Source organism: Molothrus aeneus, chromosome 9, assembly GCF_037042795.1.
Source record: "Molothrus aeneus isolate 106 chromosome 9, BPBGC_Maene_1.0, whole genome shotgun sequence".
Classification (NCBI taxonomy): Eukaryota; Metazoa; Chordata; class Aves; order Passeriformes; family Icteridae; genus Molothrus; species Molothrus aeneus.
In genome coordinates, this window is record NC_089654.1 from 16,496,529 (window position 1) to 16,509,609 (window position 13,081).

The following is a 13,081-nucleotide window of genomic DNA, read 5'->3' on the forward strand; positions in this document are numbered from 1 at the left end:
ATGAGATAAAGCAGGGAGATTATTTGGGTGAAAATTAATTTCCCTCCCTTTCCTTGTGTCTCAAATGTTTAGTTTTCACCTTTGCACATGCCACCAGTGTGGTTTGCTTGACAGTCATGTACGTGAGCACCAGTTCTGACACAAAGGCAGGAACTATCAGGAGGGCAGGTTTTCCCCAGTCACAGCAGCAGAGTCTCTCAGCTGATGAAAGCATCACTGTTGCCATGACCCGAGCTCCACAGGAGCTGATCCAGAGACTGAGCTGGTGCCTGCAACTGATGACTTACAAGAGATGAGGAAGAGGACCTGCTTTAGCCTAGGAAATTTTGCCAATTTTCTTATGTATCTCAATAGAAGAGGTAGACTCCGCAGAGTAATCCTGTTTCTTTCTTGTGGAAAAGATACCATGTGTAGAAGCCCATACCTTCTTAGCTGTGGAGAGAAGCTGCCTCACCAGCTACATAAAAATGTCCATTTTCTCATCGAATGCTCACAAGATATGAGGTGAGATGTCAAACATTTACTCTTCTCAAACCCAGAGGGCATCTAATCCAGAGTGTGTGACAAATTGCTCTGCAAGAGGCCCTATTAAAAGTGAAGAAAGTTGGTTTTGATAACACTTCTTTCCAGTAAGACTAATAAGATAGAGAAAGCAAATTCAAAATCATAATGGAGATTAGCCATCTCCACTGAATAAGCTGTTTGTCTCTTGTTGCTTGTGTCTAGCAAACCCTCTTGTAGTTTCAGTTCTTTCTGGATATCCTGCTAACTGCTGTGAAGAAGGCTGTTCAGACATTATTCCAACTGTTGCTGCCATCTGTAAATATTTGTACATATTACCAGAGCTCTGAATGTGCAAATTTCTGACAACCAAAATAAATCAAGCTATTTAAGTAAAAAGACTTAAAAGCCAACTGTAACAGCTGAAGAAAACACAAACTTTCACCCTCTCCCAGCAGAGGCTTTTAAGGAAAATGTGCTCGTTTCTGAAAATGGGCTTGTCATTAATGTAGTGAAGTTTTCCAGTCCAGCACAGAAAAAGCATACAACGAGGTTTTAGAAAGGCTAAGTTGTCAGTGGGCACCTCCAGCACTTGGGAGAAAGGTCTTGGCAGACCAGCAGCATGTGGAAAGAAAACGAGGATCCAGAGGAAGGGGCTATTACAGCTAACAAGAAAGGAGCTCAGATCCTGCTGAAAGAAGAGGGGTGCTGCCCCTCCACTGCCCTTTCAGACTCCTTCGGTGCCAGAATCCCCTCAAAAGAGTCAGAAAATAGTCACCTCTAATGATAACAGATGACATCATTCTGACAAGGATTTCATCACCTGCTAGTCACAGGCATCTTAGGAAATGGATCTCTGTACCACAGGTCTGAAGTAATGTTAAAGATACTGAAAAAAAATTTCAAAGGACAAGGCATCATGTTTTAAAATCTGAAGGTTGAAGGAGAATTAAAACACCAGGCCAGTTGCTTTTTACCTCTCTTGGCCACAGGAGTTCTATATCTCTATTGCCCAGAGAGGCACCTTCAGCTTGAGAATACTAAAGAAAGCAAGTTTCTAAAGGACTTGTAATCCATTTGCTCATATACCTGTTCTTTCCAAATACAGTGGCTCACAGCCTCCCCATCTGCTGTATTACAGCAGGAAATTCTGTTTTCTTTCAATGTCATAGAACTTCTCTGGACCGATTTTGGACTCCAGTTTTCACACAATAAACGCGTTTTTCAGAAGCAGATCTTCAGGATTTGCCTTCAATATTTTTGGTGTTTTGTTTTGGAGTTGGGTTTTTTGTTTTATTTTTTTTTTTGTTTTGTTTTGTTTGGTGGAGTTTTATGTTTGTTTGCTGGGGAGTTTTTGTTTGGTTGTAGGTATGTTTTTTTTTGTTGTTGTTGTGTGCTGGTGGGTTTTTGGGGGTCTTTTTATGTTTTTTAAAAGGATTGCATTACGTTCCAGTTCTTACAAGGAGGATGTCACAGATTATAAAAACTCCTGAACTGTACTGCACAGTTTAAGCACATTCTACTGCATGTTATTTCTGCACATCTGCAGGTGACTAGGACAGATGTGATGTATTACCTGGCTCAGTGCCCACTGAGGTTAGCTGTTAGAACATTTCCACTGGCCTTTGAGAGCTTTACACAAGGCTATTAAAAGAAGCTTTCAATAAGAGAAGAGTTGCACTCTGTCTGTTCTTACTAGCATGAGCAATGTCAGACTAAGAACCCTTTAACATTTTGGACATCTTGGTGCAGCCAAGGGGTGCAAAAAATACACAGTCCCACTGAGCATAGCCCTGTTTTCAAAACTTGATTCTACTTTTGCAAATAAACTTGCTTCCCCTTAAAACAAAGGGGGAAAAGCATCCTTCTTTTTTCTCCGTTTTTCCTCAGTGTGGTTTGATAGTCTCACACTGACAAACACTCTCCCCAGAACATTTTTTTTCCAAAAATCAATTTAACCAAACAGCAGATTCCCCAAGACAGATGCCTTGCATGCACAACAGTCTGTCCCTATCCAATGGCACTCCTGACTCCTCTGTTTAAAATTCTCTGTAGCCTTTGTGGGTACACAGCTTCCATGCTTAGCATGCATGCCTGTCATGTTTATAAAAAAGCTTTCAATTAACATCCCAGACAAAAAACAGATCCATAAATAAAGATAAAATAAAACTTCACAAGAGAATACTGATTAAAGAAGGGAACAGTAACAAGCAACAGGAACCATCTTTTCAAGCTCCTTAGGGAGCTGAGAGCGTTCAGCAACCATCAGATTCAAGCCATTGATAAGTCTCTTTTCCTGATCACTTCAAATTAAACTTCTAGCATAATCAATATCCAGAACATACACATTGGCTCCACAGGATTATTTACACAATGCTCACACTTTCCTGCCAACTCCATATCTTTGCATCTCTTGCACACAACTCCTTGCTGTCAGCTGCACTCCTGAGAGCAGGCAGGATTAAGCTGCTTTTGCCTTTCCCAGTGCACCCAAGCTAACTGGAATGAAGTGCTGACAGTGCCTTCACCTATGAGGGAAATGTGCTGTGGTAAGAGAGAAAGAATGTCAGGATAGAAGGTGACTAAATAACTTGTGCATTTCCAGGCCTCATTTCAGTTAGAATACTTTTGCTCCTCTGAGATACTGTAGGGTCATGTTTTACATATTTTTTTCTTTTCAGTTTTTCAAAATTCTGTGATAGAACTGGAGGCACCCCTGCAGTATTCTGGCACAGATCCCACAGAATAAAGAACTACAAAATGGACATATCCACCTTGACACATACACTCCAAGAGATTTTGCAGAGAGGGGAGAAGATAGCCTGTGCAGGGTGCTCAGGGCTAACATATCTAACATGCTCTTGGAGCAGAACATTCCCAAAGAGCATGGGAAGACAGCACCAGATACTCCTTCCCATTTATCCAGGGAACTCCAGCTCCAACACCTCTGCTGAACTCTAGAGAGGCAGGACTTTCTTTACAAGGGGTGTCCAAGCCACTTAAATTTTATAACTTAAAACTCAAATTAATGCAGAAAAATTGGTAATCACAGGTTATTATAATTGCTTTTAAACCATAGTATAAATTATGACAAGTATATATTGTACAAATTTCACGGAGAGATTCCTGAGAAGACTGCAACAGCTGATTGATCAGTGCCTCAAGACACATGTCCCAGGAGGCTCTGTCCTGGCAAGCAGGCTGCACCATCGTGTCTGGCCCTGTCTTCCAAAGTAGAGAACTGTTGCTTCCCTCAGACTTCAAAAAATTATTTGTTCTATCCTGAAAACTGACTTATTGTCTTCAGTAAAAAATTATTTTGGTTTTGAGACTTATAAATGCTGTATGCTTTCTTTGGGGTAATATACATCCCACAGAGTTTTTTCTTGTTTTTTCTAAAGTATCATCACCTTTATCTTCATCATTCTTAATCTAATTCTGTTTCTGAAGGAAACCTAAAACGTGAAATTTGGGCCTCCACTCAATTTGATCTGTTGCTTGTGTGTTCTCCTTCAGTTTTTCCATTTACAACACTTATTTTAGCACTCAGCATTTCAAGGAAGCCAAGAAAGATTATAGTTCCTGGTATCTGGAAAAAATGTCTTCAGACAAACCCTGGTAGTCTGCTCAGTCTCAGCTGTTCCTCCACTGGCACCCACAGCCTGGGTGCAGTGTCACCCAGCTGGTGCATCACGCACCAGACCAAGGCATTTGAAAATTGCTTGCTTCTTTTTGCAGACCCAAAATTCATTCCTCCCAAAGAAATACCCAGGTAGATTCTTTTGCAACCAAATGCTTATATACAAAGTATTTCAGTTTTAATAAGTTTTTTCTAGAGCAAAGAGACAGCTGTCCCTACCCTCCACACTGGTGCAGCATGGCTGGTCTGTGAGTTTTCTTGTGTGAAGTAATCATCTACTAAAGGTCAGAAATGTAGTAATAACTAAAATATGTACACTAACTAATATAATCTTTCCTAAGCACTTAAGAACTCCTGTTGTCTGCTGATGTATTTGATATGTTTCTGCTAATGGCAGCTTATATCAGCAGAAAGTGCCCATGGCGTCTTCTTCAGCATTGAATAAAGCTGACTTTTGTGAACCACACACAGGCAGAAAAACACATATTTAAAGATAAGTATGTATCTTTTTTAAAAAAGATATTATGAGGACCTAAATATTAATTGGTCCTCACAAACACAAAGTCAACCACTGCAAAAAAAGCTTTCACAAAAGACTGTGTGAGGAGATGACAACAACCTTCACATACTACAAGACACCATAAAACTATATTTGAGCTAAACAAAGTAGCTAAATAAATTTAATAGCTCTGCATTTTGAAGAAACAGACACCAGAAGCCACTGGCCAGGATATAGGCTGATTGATGAAGACTTAGACTGTTTGCCTGTGAGCTTGGCTTCAGCAGCTCCCTCAGGGAGCAGAGCAGTGTCAGGCTGCAGCTGGGGGAGCCCAGCCGCAGCCTGGCCACTGTACCTGGGGCTGGGGGCTGGCACTCGGGCACTGCACTCTCGGGAAGGCAGGCTTGGATGTCTGAGCAAGGAAACAGCATTGCACTCACCTCCAGCTCGAGGAAAGAGGACATTGTGTACTGTTGTGTGTGTGTGTAACAGGTTGCACCTCTGCCAAGGAAACACACACTCCTGCCAGCGTCTCCTGACAGAGCAAGCACTGACTGGCCTTCTGGGCACAGACAAGAGTGAGCAAGAGGAGTCCTGGCACCCTTCTTCTCCCCAGTGAGGGACATTCATGAGCACCATTGTCCTCATCAATTCTTGTTTTTGCCAGAAGCAGGAAAAAAACCCTAGGTGCTTAAATCAACAGAGCACATCAAGTGTAGAGGCTAATAAAGCCCTTTATTGCAGACTGAAGCCAGACTTCAGTCCAAGTGGTTAATGAGCTTTGGTCAGCTATTTGTTTTTCTCTCAAATTTGTTCCTGACCGCTTCATTTGCGGCGAGGTATTTGTGTCTTTTTATTACTTTTATTATTTATATGAGACATAAACCAAAGACACTTTCCATCCTAACTGGCAAAACAGCCCAGTGGTCTGTTTCTCTTACACAGAAACAGCCTGGAGGCATGACAGCTATCTTGCCTCTCCTCATGTTAGTCCTTAAACAGGCAAGACTTTCTCCAAGGCCAACTGTCCTGATCCATCATCACAGGCTATCAGCAAGCTCAAACCACCACAGTGACATGATGAAATACCAGTTCCTGGCTAACTTCTGCTTCTTCCCAGCACTGCTAATGGTTCAACACCCTCAGAAACACCAGAGGTTAAGGACAACCAACAATCTGCCAATCAATTTTAGTACAAGGCATTATTCACTCAAGTAGGACATAAATCAGCAAAGACACAAAATAGTGGTTGACATAAACAGAATTTACATATTCTGAGCTAGCCTGGAGCTTTTTGGTGGACAGAAAACCCTCAGAGCAGAAATGGCACCCAGCTTCACTTTTTGTCCTTTAATGGGGGTATGAAATGACAGGCTGATTAAGAGTTTGTTTGAAGTCCATGGTGGCAACTACTGTAGTTTATCAGCACTCTTCAATTTTGTCTTGGGAACCTGTTCAATAAATCCCTCGGATTTGATTAAGGAGAGTAAGCTGTTTGTAGCTGTCCTTGCAGCTTTGGTTAATCCTATGGTAACTGCTACTCAGATCAGAGATGATAAATCCATGCCAAATTTAAGACAGCCAAAATGAATAACAGTAACTTCTCTTTCCTAGCATACACTTTGACATGGGTTTCAGCACCCACTAGAGAAGCAGGGGAAGTACCTGGAGCAGCTTGCTCTGTCTGAGCCTCTTCTGCAAACCCTGTACCACAAAGCTTCAGCAAGCCTGAGTACATGATACCCAGCTCAATCATGAGATTTTTAACAGATGTGATTAGAAGGCCTGAATTGTAGCATTAACCAAATACCACAGCCAACAGGGCATGGGGATAAAAAGCAAAGGGATGTTGTGGGAAGAAAATAAAACTAAAGAAAAAAAGAGAAGAAACTAAAATTAAAAAAAAAAAAGACAAAAAAGACAACAGAAAGGTCAGGAGAAAAATGCACATGAATGCATGGGGAAATAAGCCTGATTAAGAGCAGGAATGCCTGAGGAAAGCAGTTAGGGAGAAACAAAAGAGAAGCAATTGATGCCATGTTATTAATGATGTGACAAATGCTCACAGTATATTCAAACAAAAGAATCTGCCTTCCCCAGTTACCTGAGGTAATTAACTTCCACCAGTTCTTGCCACTAGTTTTGGCTAATTCACCAGCACGGAAAATACCAACTCTTCCCAGGAGCTGCAGCAGAGTGCATTTTGAATGTCCCTAAATCACCTTTCCTTAGTTGTTAAAATAAAATTCTTTCAGTTTTCCACCCAAACACAGGCAAGGGAGGACACAGAGGCTGGGAAGTGCACAGACTATGGCAACCTCTTAGATGCCCAAGTGCCCACAACAATATTGCTGCACAATATACTTAAGGATCCTCAGACCTGTGATCCACTTTATTTTCCAGAGCAGAGTAGATCTGATCACCAGTGGGGAGGCTGTGAAGATTCAGGTACTGCTGCTATAGACAGTGCTGCGCTGCAACACCTGTGCTTACACCAAACACACCACCAGCCCCAGGGGAAGAGTCCTAAACTACCAAATAACAGTACTGAGACCATGGTAAGTCAGTGTGGGGGACCATTGCTGAACAAAGTGCACTCTTTCACATCAGAATTTGTATCAGTTGTTATCTCAGAAATACTACAAGCAGAAGTTGCTCTAATGACCTTCTATACCTTAATTGATCTTAGCTGTTTCATCCAAGGCCAGGTAGAGTTACCTGCTTCTCCTTGAGTTAACAGTGACTGGATTGTTGAATACACCCTGCTCATATCTATGTTAGCACAGAAGAGACTAAAAAACCTAGTACACACCCTTGATTTTTATAAACAAACATGCATAAAAATCTTGCAAATTATACAATGCAAACCCTACAATATAAATTACAAAGCAGACCCCTGAGAACAGGTTCAACAGCTTCAGAATCAATATTCCACAGAGTGCTGTGGCAACAAACTGTCTTGAAATTCATGTGTCCTTGTTGAGCTTCCAGCTTTCACTTTGAGATGTAAACAGTCATGCTCAAACTCATGTTTGAGTTCTCTCTTTCCCTAGAGAAAGGGATACGTAGAGATTTCCAAAGCTTTGTGAATTCCTTTGGCACCTCCTAGCTGAGACCTCCCCTTGCCAAAGAATGAATATTTTACCTTGTGACATTTCTCAAAAATGTGACACGATGTACTGGACATTTGGTCAGCATTACATTTGTTAGCATGTTTCCATGAGCTTGACAGTGCTTTGGTCCCCTACTAAGTGGCTTGAGTCAGTAATCATTTATTCAAGGCTACATTTCAAATGAAGTTGCTGAACACAGAACAACAGTCCTGAAATATCACACTTTTTCAGCCTTCTGAAATTTGTGAGTTTGGAGAAAGGACATTCCAAATTGTCCCACCAGAGAGGCCATTTTTCAAGAAGAACACAAACTGTGGCCATGACAGGGAGGTTTTGGGGAAGGCTCTGTCAGGAGGTAGCTACAGCAAGCCTCAGTACAGACCAGTGTAGAAGCTGTCTGTCTGCCAAGCAGAATAGGCCTGGAGAAAAGGCATTTCTTCTCTTCTCTTTGTAATGTACTTGTTCTTAGGAACATGATGTAATGAGGGCTGGATGATCACCACCCAGTCTGCTCACTACCTTGAAAGAATAGCTCCAGCTGCTGGGGGATGGAAAAGGGCTGCCAGAACAGGAGGTTGGCTGCATAAGGATTTCACCCATGGCCTCTGGGTCACGCTATGAGGCCACAAGTTGAGGTTCAGCCCATTCCTAGGGTTAGGAGAGAGACAGCTCCAGGCAGGGACAGAATGCAAAAGGGTAACCAAAATAATAGATTAGCCACACAAATGAATAAATACTGAAGTATTTGTCTGGGCCATAACTGGGCATTATTACACACTGATCAGAGGGAGGGGTAGGCTGTGCAAACATTAGATCCCTGGCAGCTCATGCCTCTGGGCATAACTGGGGGGTCATGGGCTCAGGCCAGGAGCAACAATGCAGGTTCTGATTTGGGTCAGCATTTACTGAGGCTTTGTCTCTCTGTTAACCCTAAACCCAAGTATAATGCCAGGCATGGGCAGAACACTTTTCCACATTCAACAGTCATTTCCTAAACTGCCAAGTCCTCGTGCAGGCCACCCCTCCATTCTGTAACTACTTTTTGCCTCTACACCAGTTGTAGTCCTTGGCTTTTTCTAATTTTTACCCTAACTGTAGCTGGGCCACCTCCCCTGAGATCACTGGAGCTCTTTCAAGAGCTGATTCTTACTGCTTTTTCACTTTGATAATTAGTCTTGCCAAACCCAAGCTAGTCCTGAGCTGTGAGCATGTAGTCCTTGGAAATCTTAGAGAGTTCCACCAGCTCAGAGAGCTGATTATCCTGGCCTGGAATATGGGCTGTATTTACTGGAAAGGAGATGGGAAATTAGAATATCTATTTGTTACAAAGATAGACCAGCTTGCAGGCTGCTAACATTGCAAGTGCTGTTGTAAACTGTATTTGTGGCCACTTTCTTATCTTAGCATTAGTATTTTATGAAGATAAACCACAAATATTAATGCTGTACTATGGGAAAGCTTTAACTGATTCTACCTTTCAGCCCTCATTTTGGACCCTTGGAGTACAGCTGCAGAGAATAAACAGCCCAGGAAAATGACATTGCTTGCTGGAATACTAAAATAGGAAAGTGGCTGAGATGGTGTTTCTGTGTAACATCAGACTACTTGCAAAAGGAAAGGGAACAAACAAGGCAGTTAATGCTGTCAACAACTGCAGACCTGTAAACACTAAAATTATTAAGGCAGATGGTAAAAACCTCATGAAGAAAAACCACAGCAAACTTCTCTCTCCAAAAGTAGAAATAGAGATCAGTTGGCCCAAATAGCTTATTGTATGTTGAGTACTCATCAAGATTCCCTGGGGATTAGATGTATTTTGCAACAAACAACACCTGCAGGAGCACTACAGAGCCAAGGGATGTAGTGGGTAGAAGGCGAAAAGGATAATGATGGAAATCTTGCTAGCCAAGCTCACCCCTTTCAGGAAACATTACAATACCACATTCCAAAGTGCCTGGGTTGTTTTTCTTGCTTTATCGTTTGATTTTCCATATGGTTTCATAATTAGCCACCTTAAATCATGGTACCATTTCACATCTTAAGGAAATCTGTCCTATAAAATGTTTCCCTGAAGCATTTTATAAGCAGCTAACAGAAACTCCCTAACAGTGGTTTTGTGTGTACAGCAGCAACAGAATTAACCTGATTCCTGGAGTTCTGCCAGAAAACAGTGTCTCTCAGTTCTGCTTAGCTGGCAAAAGAGTATGGAAATAGTGGCCAAGATGTAACAGTTGTACTGATTTCTTGTAATTCCATCAGCATAAAAAGGTGAGTTGGTATAAACAGACCTTAGGGTGCAAAAAACTCCCAAACATGTATTGCCTCAAGAAGCCAGTTGCCATTAAAGCAGATGTAGTACCTAGGTTACTTGCTGTTGAACAACAGAAGAATTTAGTGAGCTCAGGCCATTGCACAACACTGTCTGCAAAGAAAGGGAGGAATTAGTTTTTCCAGACTTGGAACTGTATCCGAGACAGCTCAGATGCATTCACAGCTGGTTCTTATTGGACCCAGCACTGACGTGAGTGAGCACCAGGCAGCAAGCGACCTGGTGAGTGTTTGTCAGTGGAACTTGGAGCAGACCAGGACACCAAAGTCATATAAAAAGTACCTCAGACACAGTTGCAGATTGGCCTTTAAAACAAAACAAAACAAGCAAAATTGAAAAAAACCCTAACCCAACATTCAGATTTAGCAATCTTGAAAAGGTTAAGCAACAAAATATATATGCAGCAATGGCAAACATTGGCTGTTCTTCCTAATTGATATCCACAGCTAAATCCGATTTTGCCTCAGGCTTTCTGCCAGCAGTGTGTACTAATTCTCCTGTTTTTATTAAAACTAAGATTGTGCTGTAAATTAACAGCTGTAATTAAGTGCAGTTTATGCTGCACTTGAATCACCCTTTGCCACTGTCCTCCTTTTTCAAACATGATGACATTAGACTGCCTTTGCAGGCCTGTGCCAAAACTAACAAACCTTAGGTAGTTCCTAAGCATTTCAGTATGGGTAAATATTCTCAATTCTGCTCTTTTTAGAAACATGAAAAACTTTACTGAATCAATACATTTTAAAATAGGCTCAGAGTTTCGAAATGAAAGAAACATAGTTGCTACAGCAGAAGTTATTTGTATTTGCCTGTATTATTTTCTTTCCTCTGCTTACCTTTTCTCTTAAAACCTCATTCAATGACGAGAGTTGCTTAGATAAACAACTAAGCATATCCAAAAGAAACAACAGCAAAAGTCAAAGAAAGTTCTTAGGCCAGCAACATTTAAAAATATCATTGTGTCAAACCACCAGTATTTTGCACAAGCTAACATTTCTTAAGATCTCCACTTTGGTAACATACGTGGTCAAAGATGCATTTTTCCCTCACCTAGCTAGCAATGTATTGAATTTCCTATATATTAGCAACATGGCTTCTTTTTATTTTTCTTCTCTTTCAGAGGCATCGCTGAGGAGGATGAGAAACGCTTTGCAGCAGCTGTGCTGCATCCCCTTGGAGCTGTCAGCCTGCCCTGCCGTTCCCGCCTGAGCAATGCCCCCGGCTGCTCGGCCAGGACACAGCGCTGCTCCTGTGCGATGCTCCCAGGGAATCCCGGAGAGCAGGCAAACACACATTTAAGCAATACAGACACTGAAATAGGATAAAACCACAGGAAAATGTAGCCACGCCTAAGCGCAAGCAGCTAAGCTCAGCCTGGGAGCACAGGCTCAGTGCCGAGCCTGGCCTTGGCTCCCAGCCCGGGGCAGAACCGAGCCCAGCGCTGCTCCCCCGGCAGAGCTGCCACCCAGAGACCCTCTGCCTTCAGTGTCCCAGACTGGGCTGCCACGAGAAATCCTCGGGTGCTGCTCTGGTGGCCAAGGAAAGGAAGAACAGCCTTAACCTGCCCTAGGGGCTGGCTTGTCCCCCTCCCCAGCTGGCACAGACACATCCCCGACTCCCACCCCCACTGCGAGCAGGGTCAAAGTAATTCTGATATTTGAAATTCTAATTGCAAGTTCAATGGAGGTGGACAAAAAATGGCGCCATAACCTAAGCTCCCAGTCCACAAAGGTCAGCCTTTGCACAGACTTTGGAGGAGACGTCGTGACACGTGAATTATTTAGGAATTTTAAACATGATAGTTCACTTTGCTTAACATGCACATTTTTCTCCAGATCAGTTTGCCCTCCAACATGCCCTCCTCTCTCCCTGCTAGCAAAGAAGCATGCATTTTTTCCTGAGTCTTAAGTGAAAATAAAGGAATGCAGGGCTTATCTGACGTTCTGTTTACTCTTATATATCACCATTGTGTAAGGTCTGTAAATATTTTCCATATGTTGGCTAAAGCAACCCCTCCATTTCAGCATCTGCAAAATCTGTCCATGCAGCCTTTCAAATTAGGCTTAAAAATTATTTCTGATGAAAGTCAAATATAGACAGCACAAGGGCTCTTCATGCACCCATCCCCCCACTCTCCCACTATTTGCTACAGCTTTACTCTCAGAAACAAATTCACCATAGGGTTCATGAAATTTTAGGTTCAAAAGCCTTATTTCAAAAGCAAAAATCAAGCATATTCATTTTTTTAGGCTGCCTTACCTTTGCCTACCAAGCTCAGAGTGGACTCCAGCACTGAAGGGGGTTGATTCCTTCCCTCTGCATCCTGCACCAGCAAAGAGTCCTCAGGCAGCAGCCCCACCTGGGTGGGACCCAGGAGCCACACCCCACACACCTGGAGCCTGGGGCACGTGGGGACAGCTGACCCCACTTAGGTGATGGTCACCTAATGAACCTCCATTGGGCTGGGGAAATAACAACAGAAGGCACATACAAGAAATCCCATTTAAATATTTTGAAAACAAAACACTACTTTTGGCACCAAAACTTCAAGTTAGTGAACTGCTCTGATGAGGAAGAAGAACCTTTAGAATGGTTTCATGTAATCTTATTCCCCCAAAGTCACCTTTCAAATGAAGTGGTCTCCCTGCTGGAGAGAGTCCCATCTCCATGTACAGTTTGCTGTGCCTGGTGGATTTTAGTGAGCAAGAAGTTGATCACTGCCATGGTCAAAGATTAAATTAAGATTTATGGACATAATATACTCTGTGTAAACAAATACCCAAGTAGAACCAAGAGTGTTAGTGCATACATGGGAGAGGTAATGGGAGTAAAAAAACCTGAACCATACTTTTGTGCCTGTTGATTTATCTGGCTAAATGGATTTCTGTAAGGATATCTAAATTACTGAATTGCAGGAAAGTATTTATACAACCCTGAACAAGCATAAATTGCAATGTATTAGAAGTTATGATTTTAATTATTGTTCCTTTTGCCTTCCA